The following is an 11,976-nucleotide window of genomic DNA, read 5'->3' on the forward strand; positions in this document are numbered from 1 at the left end:
AGGGAGATATCTCAATTATGCCAGTTGAGTCAAGTCAAATAATTGAGCAACAGTAGTTATAGCTATTTATTTCTTACATTACTCTTTTTAGACTCTTGTAAGCCACAAGCAGGAATTGTCTTCTCACAGGTAAATGCGAAATATAGTTCTCAGGTAGAGGAAAGGGACAAAGTATGGTAAGGGTATCATACTGTATGGGGATATATTGCACTATTATCCAATAGGCATTTATGTTAAATAAATGTAATATTAAAATGCAACCCACAAAATATCTGAGAAAAGTGATACATGGACTTTCTGCCTATTGACCTAAATATTCAGATTTAAATAGTAGAAAATCTGGGGGAAGTTCACTTTAGTTCTCCCAGCTCTCAGCTACAGGAAATAAAACTCAGTTTTATTATAGTTAAAACACTAATTTCTTAGATGAAACACAAGATTGGTTTCCATATTTTGCTTTCTCTCAGATACTCTTTAACCTATTGGAATAAAAGATTTAAAATTCAACCTGTAATGTTTTTAAATCTCTCCATTAATTGTGTAAATTGGCATAATATAAGAATATATGCTTTGGGTCAGTTTTTACTTTGTAATTAGACTAAATCATGATATAAAACAGCTCTTTCATAGCTTCAAGCTTCAAGTAATTATCATAAGATTTCCAGTAAAGACTGTACCTCAAAAGCTTGTTTCAGCAACTACTTAGGGTTTGAAGAGTTCAAGATTTGATTGCAATTAAGGACAAATTATATTCCTGGGCTGGAATATACTGGACTTGTATGAAATGAGCTACACATTCACTGTAGGAAGAATGAGTCTGCTGAAAATCTGAAATATTGTGTAAATTTTGGAAAACTGTAGCAAAGCAAGATACTTATGATTTTGAATTTTAGACTATATGCCAAAAAGACTTTCATGAAAAAGACTTTTATCTAACAGATAGTTTAAAGTAATTTCAGGTACAAACAACCCCCAGTAATTTCAGTCAGTTTCCTCACAACTGGCTAGTATGTAAGTACATGTGTTTTTGTGCATACATTTTTTATGTATCTTCACTCTGTGTTTATTACTGTATGTATCTTCACTAACATTTGGTTTACTATCTGAAAATGTCTCATTTCCACAGTTAAATGTATCAGCCGAGAGCACTAATCTTTGGTCCATATAATAACTATATTAAGTCATGTGTTGGTGAGCTAATATTTATTTCACGATTAGGGATATGAATATTATTAAGCCGTATAATTTCTGGGAACATTCACCCTTGTATGGCAGGGTCTGACAGGAAGAGATTAATTGAACCTTTGAAAATGGGCTGTTATGGGACATAATTTCTGCTGCCTCATTAAGGAAGTTGTTCAGATAGCACAAATGATAGCTTTTTAAAAAATCTCAGACAAACTGCCAAAAATACTGTGGCCACCAGGGATGCATATACTGCAAGTGTTTCTTTGACATCATATTTTCAGTTCTGCTGCCTTTTCTGCCTGATAATTCAGGGAAAAAATGGCCATTTAGCTGGGTCTAATAGTTGAATAATATTCAAAGTCTTTTTGAATTAGAAATATTTTTTATGTTTTCTTCAATTATAGTCACAAAATGAAGATTTTCAACAAAATAGGGAATAAAAGGGTTCTCCAACCTTCTAGGAAGTTTAATAGACTGGCTTTCTTCCTAATATTTGTCATCATAGTTATCCTACATAACTGATGTGCCTTTTGTTACAGCAGACAATTTGTGAACTATTTAAAATTTATAAAGAATGCTGCCTACATGGTCAAATTTAGTGTTTGAAATGAGGCACTTAATCATAAGAACAGCACAATATGAAAAGTTCATTGTAAAAAATCTGTCTTCTGAGGAAGCCAAAGTAAATGATAGAGGTTTACCTAATGTCACAAGTATCTCATACTGAAACTTCGAAATTATTAAATTATTCTTTTATTTATTTAATTTATCTATGTATGTATGTATGTATTTATTTTTTTATTATCTCCTCATTATGGCATCAAAACGTTTTATATTACTCAGGATTCTAGGGTGGCATTAAAATCAAGAAACACATAAAGTACTATGTTTATAAACAGCTGCTAGATTTCAGATACATACATGTGTATGTAACTACATACAGTGATATATATACATATATTTACAGAAATAAACCAGAAACAACTTGAATCATCCAAGAAACATTTTTCTTTTTAACAGTAGTAATGATTGATGAAAGAAAAAGAAAAGGAAACAGTAACTGTATCAGTTCCTTTGGAATTATAATTTCACTGCTGTTCATAGAATATTTTGATATCTTTTGAGCTCTAACAGACATCTGATTTTGTACAAGGATCAAGAACTCTGACTTGACCCTGAGCATGCAAAAATTCTTATCATCATTTGGAAGATACCTGATGTTTCTGGGCACTTTCAAATTATTCTGTTTCATTGAAAGCATTTCTTTGGTTAGCTTTTCTTATAGTATACTGGGTCAAGAACTGATAAATATATTGGTACTCTCTTTGATGATGTCAAGATAAAAGGCTTAAAGAAACGCAATAAATGTGCAAAGCTGAATTCTTTCTACTCAGTTTCTTTCAGACTGGCACTTTTGATATCTCTTTCCATTAAAAGCACTGTTAATTTCCACATATTTTCTAACTTCCATTAAGGCCATGATTGTTCTCCCTCTATATGCCTCTTTTTCTAGATGAAATGAAAAGAAGATTCTTCATGTTAGTTTAAATCCTGTCTGCTGGCACAACACTTCTTGATGTTCAAAAATGCAGAAAAAAGCAAGGCAGCATGCCTTGAAAAGTCCAAAAGTCATCAGGACAGCAGTACTGCATTACTGCATCCTTGCAGGGAACGTAAATCAGACCAGAGTTCAGGCTCACACACCATCCCTTGGTCACCCACTGTTCAGTTGCTAGCATACTCCTTGGTGCAGTTCTACTGTCAATGAGTCCTCTGTTAGTCAAACATCACAGTTCAGTGCCACGTATCCCCCACAGTTCTGGAGACAGCATGCACCACAGGCCCTTCTTGATAGGCAGAATGTGTTGGGCCATCATATTTTAAGGGCAGAAAGAGAATTCAGCCATATAGACATAAACTATGTCAGGACATATTTCCTGAGATTACAGAAATGGACACTGACTCAAGAGAGACAATCATCTAAGATATGCATGGAGCCCACCTTTCCAAATCATTAAGAAGGCTGATCCCAAGATTAGCAGAAAAAAGTTGTGTAAAAGCAGCCTTCCAAAATAAACTCCCATATGTTTGCGAGAAAGCCAAAGCCAAATCATGGCCAAGCAAACTTCATGGGTCACGGTTATATATAGTTCATATACACAATCCATAGGAAACATGAAGCAAGTCTCTTGCAAGGCTAAATCCTGCTTCCAACACTAAATCATGCAGACATCCAGTAACAATTTCAGGGGCTATATTGGTTTAGCTTGTTGGGTAAGGCAACATTAGGACCCCTTTGGAGGTTATGTGCTTTCTGCTCATGGATTCTTTTTTAACTGTCAGTTTTTATTTAAATATTGTCTTTATTTAGTATTTTATTTTCCCTTTACAAAGTGTATTTAGATTAACTTGTAGGAATATTTTTTCTCTAAATGACTTCAGCTTCCTGTCAATAATTTCTCAAAGGTGACGAAGGTGACATTATCTTCTGAGCTAGAATTTATATGTAATTATATATGTAACATATACATAGCAATAATATGTAATATGTGAATTAAGGATCTATTATATGAGCCATCAATAATAATAAATCTTGTGGTTTTCCCCAGTAAATTACTCTAAGCAAAAATATCTCCTACCTGTATTCTTGGTTTCTCTGCAGACTATTCTGTATCATGATACTGTGAAACAATATTCATACTGTTCCTCACAAACAGTTCAGCTGAAATGCTATTGGGTGTCATTATATGAATCTGGAACTTCACTTCCTTATCACTTTTACCAGTTTAAAAATTAATTTATTGTCAGTTGGGTTATTTCCATTTTGCATCAGTGATACCACAAGGCAAACCAGCCCAATAGCCTTTCAGTGGCTGACATATGACTGTGTTTACACCAGCAAATTACATGTGCCTGGGAACACTCCCAGGCACTGGCTGGCAGAGAAGAGCTGTAACCTCCTTCAATCGCCCAAACAGAGTGGCCCCATGCAAAAGGATCTTTGGGAAAGACCCCTGCAGCACCCTTTACTTCAATATCACACCTGGGAATTGTTAGGGGGAGCGCTAGCTGGTACGTGCCAAAATCACACCAGGGAATATTTCAGCAGTTTGGCAGTGTTGCAGATCATGTACTAGTGTCTGAGAACATTCCTGGACACTGTTTAATACATGAATATAGACAAAGCCATTACAGCCTATGGTTCTAATGGAAAATAGGAAATGCAACTGGATGTGTCTACTGAATAATGTCCAACAATATTAAAAATTCTGTCCGTATTGTCTCATTTTCCACTTCACATAAGTTAACTATTCAGGGCACTTGGCCATATTAGGCTCACAATATCTTTTCGTACTTCCAGCTTCCTGATGTGAAAAGTTTTACTCATTCTTACATATGGTCTGCAAATCACTGATTAGAAAATCCATATATCACCTGCTTACCTTTCCTGACCTGAAGAGCAGTGAGGATATTTTTCTTATACATTCTGGCCTCATTCAAAATCATTTCGAGACAGTTCCTAATATGTTTGCATTCAGATATCATCAACCTATTAAGAACTTCACTAAGTCTTTTTCTTAAGTCAGCAAATGAATTTGCCATTGTTGTGGAGCTTTGTTACATTATGTTCTCAGCTTCTGTCACTTTCCTGACCTGAAGAGCAGTGAGGATATTTTTCTTATACGTTAGCCTCAGTCAAAATAATTTTTGAGACATTTTTTACATTATATTCTTTTCCATTGTTGTTGATCTCTGACAAACCATAGTAAGTTTATAAAAGACTCAGGTTTCTTCTTGTATTGTGGCTATTTTTATTCACTTTCCTATACTTTTCCCAGTTTATTTAATAATGAAAATACTCTAGACAATATGAAATGTGAAAGCATATAGAAGTTTTGTTATTGTATCTTTTTACAAAGTCCTTCACTGCTCTGACAAACCTTGACATGTGTGACGATTAAAAAATTCCTTCTTGTGTTTTTTCACTTTGAATGGCAGTCATCTCATGCAGATAGCGTGGTGCTAGATAGCGTGCTGCAGATAGTGTGGCACTGTGTGATTCCTACTAAATAAACTCTGATGTACTATGGCATAAGAGATGTGGATGTTGTTTACTTGGACTTTAGCATTCAATACTTTTTCCCACAGTCTTCTCCTGGAGAAACTGGTTGCGCATGGCTTGGTTGGATGTACAATTCACTGGGCAAAAAAATGGCTGGATGGCCATTTTTTGACAAGAAAAGTCATTATGAATGGAATTAAATCTGGTTGGTGGCCAGTTACAAGTGGTGTTCTCCAGAGCTCAGTATTGAAGCCAGTTTTGTTTAACATCTTTATCAATGATCTGGAATCAAAGGCATCAAGTGCAACCTCAGTAAGTTTTCAGACACCACCAAGCTGGGTGGGAGTGTTGATCTGCTTGAGGATGGGAAGACCCTGCAGAGGGACCTGGATAAGCTAGATCAATGGGCCAAGGCCAACTGTGTGAGTCTCAACTAGGCTAAGTGCCAGGTCCTGCACCTGGGTCACAACAACCTCATGCAGTCATGTAAGCTTCGGGAAGAGTGGCTGGAAAGTTGCCCAGAAGAAAAAGACCTGGGGTTGCTGGTCGATAGCCAGCTGAATATAAGCCAGCAGTGTGCTCATGTGGCCAAGAAGTATATTCAAACAAGCCATAGGTTGCTGTTTGAAATTTAATCCATACTTTGAAATTAAAAGTCAGTGAGTAAAAGCCCACATCTTAAAGAGATGCAGATTTTTTTTTTCCCTCTTCTTTACTGAACTGCCTTATCCTTCTAGTCACTGGAACACTAGAAACCCCAAATAATTGGATACCTCCGTGGAATTATAGCAGGATTAAGACATGTACATGCAAAATTTGGAATTTCAGGTTGGCAAAACAATGTCCTGTTTAGAGTTGGAGGCACTTTTTAGTAAGTTCTAAGATATAAGATTCTGAGATCTGAGAAAGATCTCAGAACATCCTCAGCTGCTGCACAAGCACAGCACAGCCAATGCTTTCTTTTTCAACAACAAAAACAAGAGTCTGGGGAGGAGATGTACACTGATGGGTGCAGTAGTTGGCTTGCTTTATTATCAGTTCAGCAGTGTGGTAACTGGATCACTGACTTGAGGTGTTGGCTACTTTGCTCTGACTAAGGTGATCCAGACCGATATTTCCCAGACAGCAAGATGAAAGTAATTCTCTCTCTCTCTCTCTCTTTTTTTTTTCTTCTTTTTTTTTTTTCCCATGGTGTTCATAACTCAGCATTGCATCTTGCGTGCACAGCAACTGGTTGTAGTGGATGAAACCTTTCAAAAATGTTAACTTTAAATAAAGGAAATTTGAATGAGTCATTTTTGTTCTAACACACATTACTCACGGAATAAGAAGTGATAATGTTAGACACGCTGTTTTTAATGCCTATTAAACTTATGATCATCTAATCAGTCTGGCTCCCTCCTTCATTATAAGGCAAAGGGAAAAAGAAAGAAAAAACTGTTATTAATTTCTGCATGAGTAAAGGCTTTCAGGGTGATTTAGGACAGAACTCAGACACTTACAAAGCTCCCTCTCTAGTTACTATCAAGAAAGCCTTAGCTCCATGATCTTTACATAAGTTATTTCATATCTTAATAAAAAAAAAAAAAAAGAAAAAAAAGAAAGAAAAAAAGAAAGGACGGGCTGAAATACAGCAAGTTATGGTATATCAGTGTTATAACCTGCAAATCAACTATGGCACATTATTACTATTATTATTGTTATTATTGTTGTTGTTATTATTATTGCTAGGAAACAAACTGGAACACTTAGAAATACAAAATGTTTTGTCAGTACAGGTAGTCGACGGTAAAACTTGGACACCTAAGTTACATGGAGGCACTTCTCTACCCTCATCAGTAGGTCTGCCTCCTCCTGTGCAAACAGTTCCTTTCTCTTCGGAGGGGGTGGGCTGAATAGGAATTGTTTTCATCCCACAGTCATTTGGAGATATTCTAATTTTTTTTTTCATTGAGTCTTCTACCTTTAAGTAATGAAATGATTTATTGTTTCCCAGCTCTTCTTCACAAATGTGCCACTGTAGCACCCATAGTCAGTATTTAATGTTTTTTTTTTTTTGTTTTGTTTTTTGTTTTTTGTTTTTGTTTTTTTTTTCAGAATAGTAAAAACTGAAGACTTCCCATGGAGCATTTAACTACCAGACAAAGGGAGGGTATCTGAAATCTAGAAATTTTAGAGCTGCACTGATGTTAAGAAATTTACCCTGCACATTCTGTATTTGGAAGAAACTCTGGAAATTTAAGATTTTCCAAAGATAAGACAACTGACCAAAATAATTAGTAAGCTGACAAAGTAGCACACTGGTTGAATATGTTTTTCTCTATATAGTCAATATATTGTAAACAAGACATTTTGGGAAATTGATAATCTTCATTTATGCATGGAGAGGACAACCCGACATTCATGTCTAGCAATAATTCATGACTCCATCAGACTGTCTTTTTGTTTCAGCAACAGAACTGAAGGTGATTAAAGAAAAGAAAATGTCATTTGTTGGCATCTGCTCTTCTATCAGTCTGCTACAAATACAGATATAAGCCCCTGATTTTTATTTTTTTTCATGTTGAACAAAGAATGCAGAAAAGATTAAATTCATAGGAAAGAAAAAGTCATTAATCACATAATTTGACTTATTCCCATGGCAAAAAAAAAAAAAATTAGCTGAAAAAACCTGCAATCACAATACTGTAGAGGGGGTTTTGCATCATCTGTTATTAGGTAAATTCAAAATACTAGTTGGAGATGTTTACTTCGAAGAAAAAAAAAAAAACAACAGGAAAATTTGGTCATTTTTACATGGGTTTCAGCTAAAGGTTTATATTCAAATATTATTCTCTGTGAACACATTCAGAGGAGCATTTTTATTAAAGTTACAATGTTTCGCTTTCTTCCTTACACTGTCACTAAAATTGCTTATAATGATGATTCTGAAAGTCTTTACCTTCTTTCTGTTCAATAATGTGTGAGGTATTGCTGCTTTCAGATCTGCACTACAGTTCTGCAACAATTGCTGAACAGCGCTCATTCATGCAAATAGTCTTATTGATTGCTGTGTAGGTCCTCATGCTTATAACATTTATAGGCAAATATTTGTAAGTCAGGAATGTATAAATAGTCCATCCAGTAGCTAACATCTTCTGAAGCAGTAAAAGAACAAGATCAGATGGCTACAGCCTAGTCACCTCCAAGCCTTTGGAAGTAGGTTTGGGAGGCTGTGTGAGATGGAGGGAGTGAAAGCAAGCACAGCCTCAGGGAAACTGCTCGTTTGAACTTCTAAACTTGACAACAAGTGAACAATCCTCTGAACCTTACTAAAGCAAGGCTTTCTACTCTGGTCCAGAATAAATCTGGAGGTGCAAGCTAAGAACTAAGAGTGTGGGTGAACAGATACCTTGTGTTTGAGCCTTGCCCTGCGTCTCTTAGATTTGGCAGAGGAGATGTGCCTTGAAAAGCAGCAAAGCTGTCTGCCAATCCTTCTCTAAGAAAAATGAAAAATTGCAAAGGCTGAGGAAGTGTTCCAAAAAAAACCCACAAAACATAAGACATATATTACTGTGTGATTTTTTCACCACAGGAGACTGGTTCATATTATTTTGGAAAAAAAAAAAAAAGAGCTGGACAGTACTGTACAAGTATAGAATATTCACTGAACCCTAAAAGTGGTTAATAATAATATTAGAATTAAGAAGTTTCCTAAATATAATAAAAACAAAACAAAACAAATCAACAAAACTTAACATGCCAAAGGTAATGACTGAAAGTGGTTTATCTGCAAGAGGGGAAGACAGGTGGTTTATTCCCTAACAGTAGGGTTTCATATTTCCAATGATGAGGTCATGAAATTCCATCATTATCAAAAGATTAATGAGAAACTTTACTGTTTATTCAATCCACTGCTCAAAACACATTAATCCACAAAAGTACCAACTTATTTAAAAAATCTTAACAAAACAGACTCTCTGGTAACTTGGCAACTTTTTGCTTGTTCAAGAAATTGTTGCATTACTGTGCATTGCATCTTCCTAAACAAAAAGATGTTACAAGGTCTAACATTTATTTTTGAGGTTTATATGAAAAAGTTGTATACATCAGTTAAAATGCTCTAAATAAATAATTGTTTTAAACAACCATTAAAGTTACAGCTATTGTTTATCTAAATATGATAGACCCAAATATTATGCCATAATCTCAGAATACTGACGTGCAACAGTTCTTAGGAAGCCTGCTTTTGACCTTTTCAGTGATATGAACACATTGGTTTAGAAACTTTCTGATGTGAATGCAATCTAGCTTAATAGGGTGCATTGGGAAAAACAAGCCTGGAAGCTATATAGATAAGCAATCACACAACAAACCTCAGGGAGGCAAGTGCAATGGCATATTTCCAAGCCACAGGACTCAACTGTTCTGCTGGCTGGGTACAAGGAGATCAAAGATCTCTCCAGCTGAAAGGCTCTTTTTAGAAGAGGAGTCAGCTATCAAGTGGCCCCTGTGTGCAAAAAACCAGAAACTGACAAAGGTGAGCCTCCCCATCAAACACAGTTACTCATGTGGACTTGATTTTAAAATACACTTTATTTTATTATTATGTTATATTATGTTATGTTATATTATATTATATTATATTATATTATTTTACTTTATTTTATTTTATTGTATTTTATTTTTTTATCTAGTAAGTAATGCTTTGTCTAAATAGTTTGGTTGTGACTGTGGACCATTATCACAAGAGGGTAGAGAGGGAAAGAACATTGGGGCATCAATGTTTTGTGGAGTCCTACCTCCCACACAAGAGAAAATTAAGGTTGCGGTCACTTATGGGGGTGTTATATCTGTGAAAAAAAAGTATAGGTAGTTTCAGGTTAGGCATCATGTGTAAAGGAGGTGGCCCAGCACAGATGCTGTTAGGGAATTCAACTTTGGCCAGAGGTACCATCTCCTTTTTAATAAAAATGCACTGATAAATGGGAATTTAGGTAACTAATCAAATAATAACATGGCCGTCACTCCCAACAGCATAAAAATATTATTTGAAATAGAAATTCTGAAATGAAATACCAAAAACTTCTAAAGGGTCTCAAGAAGTATAAGGATGAAAAGCCCCAGATCAATAGATAAAATGCTTTCTTCACGTCTTATTTAAGTAGAGTGAGAACCAGGCCTAGCTTGAAATGTAGGAGCATGTGTTGCAGAAATCCAGGACAGTTCCATTTGAAATGATATCTATTTCATTTTTTTTCTTAAAATATTGTTTAAAATAATCTGATAAAGCTATCTGTCCACAGAAACTGTACCCCAAAAAAGATTTTCTGAAGTATTCCTTGCTAAGTGGAATTAAAAGAGTCGCGCTCCAAACAAGATACAGCAATTTTTATTTTATCTACTAAGTTCCTCTATTTTGTTTTGGCTCTTTGGCTTATCCAAAACAGACTTTAATTCATAATAAACTCAGTAAAATGTAAATGATGAGGGATTAGGGTACAATTCTCAAAAATTCAAGAGATTGTGACCTTGCTCTCACTGCCCATCACTAATAGCACAGTAGATTTTGCTCTTTCCTGAGATAGGAATCATGTTTTCTAACTCTTTTTATGTGTTCCCAATGCAGGCAGTATAAAGTATTTTGTGATGTCAGCTTTCTTTGAATGTAATTCTTTGTCTTTATTAAAAATGCCTAAAAAGATTAAAGCACAGGGCAAGTAAAAGGGTTTATTTGATCTGAACTATTTTGTTTGCTTTTTTTTTTTTTTTTTTTCAGACTTGTTTTGAGCCTGGCTTGAATTTTGTTTGGTTTGGTTTGGTTGTTTATTCATTCTCTCTCTCTCTTTTTTTTTTTTTTTCCCAGCCTCTGAAATAAATATATATATATTAATTCCTGCAGGGGACAACACTCAGAAATTCAGTTTGGTGGAGTCCTTCCATTGCTACCAACAACTGTTGGTTTAACAGATTTCTCTTCTAGTTTAAAGGCTTGAAAAAAATCTCTCTGTAGGTGACTGTAAAGATTTATTTGTTTTATACTCTTAATCTTTCATTCTGACCTGCGAAAGCTGGTAAGAACAATTCAAAAGGGAAATATTAGTGTTTCCTATTAACATTATGTGGAAAATACACTGTTTAGATCATTTCATACTAATCATATTGTAATGTGCATGTACCCTATAACACAACATATAAAATCTGAGAGAACAAGGCCATGGTGCTGTCACCCCAAAAAGTCCAGGCATGGAGAAACAAAGACCGCTTATACTTACAGAAATTAATGCATTTCATGATACAAATGACTGAACTATTTGGCTCAGTGATTCTTCTGTACAGAGGTGTCTTCAGCGAACGTTGCATGTTTTGGGGAGATATCACTGACTGATTGTTTGTTGATTCATTTGCAATGTTAATTACATGAAGGTGATAGCTCTGTCTGTGATGGATAGGAATTTGTTGACAGGAAGCCCTTTTCCAGCAATGGAACAAACTTTCTCCACAGAAATGATTTTTCTTTTGGCAATCTATTCACTAAACTGACCCCATCTAAAGGCTTTTGGCGATTACACTAAAAAGGTTTCAAAACAAATTGGAAAAAAAAAAGAAAAAAAGAAGTCTTTCAAGGCTTGATGGGGCTATTTGTAGTTGTAGATTTTATGTTTTGACTTGGACTCATAAAAATACCAGTCATAAGCAGTTAACAAAAAGCAAAAAAATAAAATGAAAAAAATGCTCTCAGGCTA

Source organism: Anser cygnoides, chromosome 1, assembly GCF_040182565.1.
Source record: "Anser cygnoides isolate HZ-2024a breed goose chromosome 1, Taihu_goose_T2T_genome, whole genome shotgun sequence".
Lineage (NCBI taxonomy): Eukaryota > Metazoa > Chordata > Aves > Anseriformes > Anatidae > Anser > Anser cygnoides.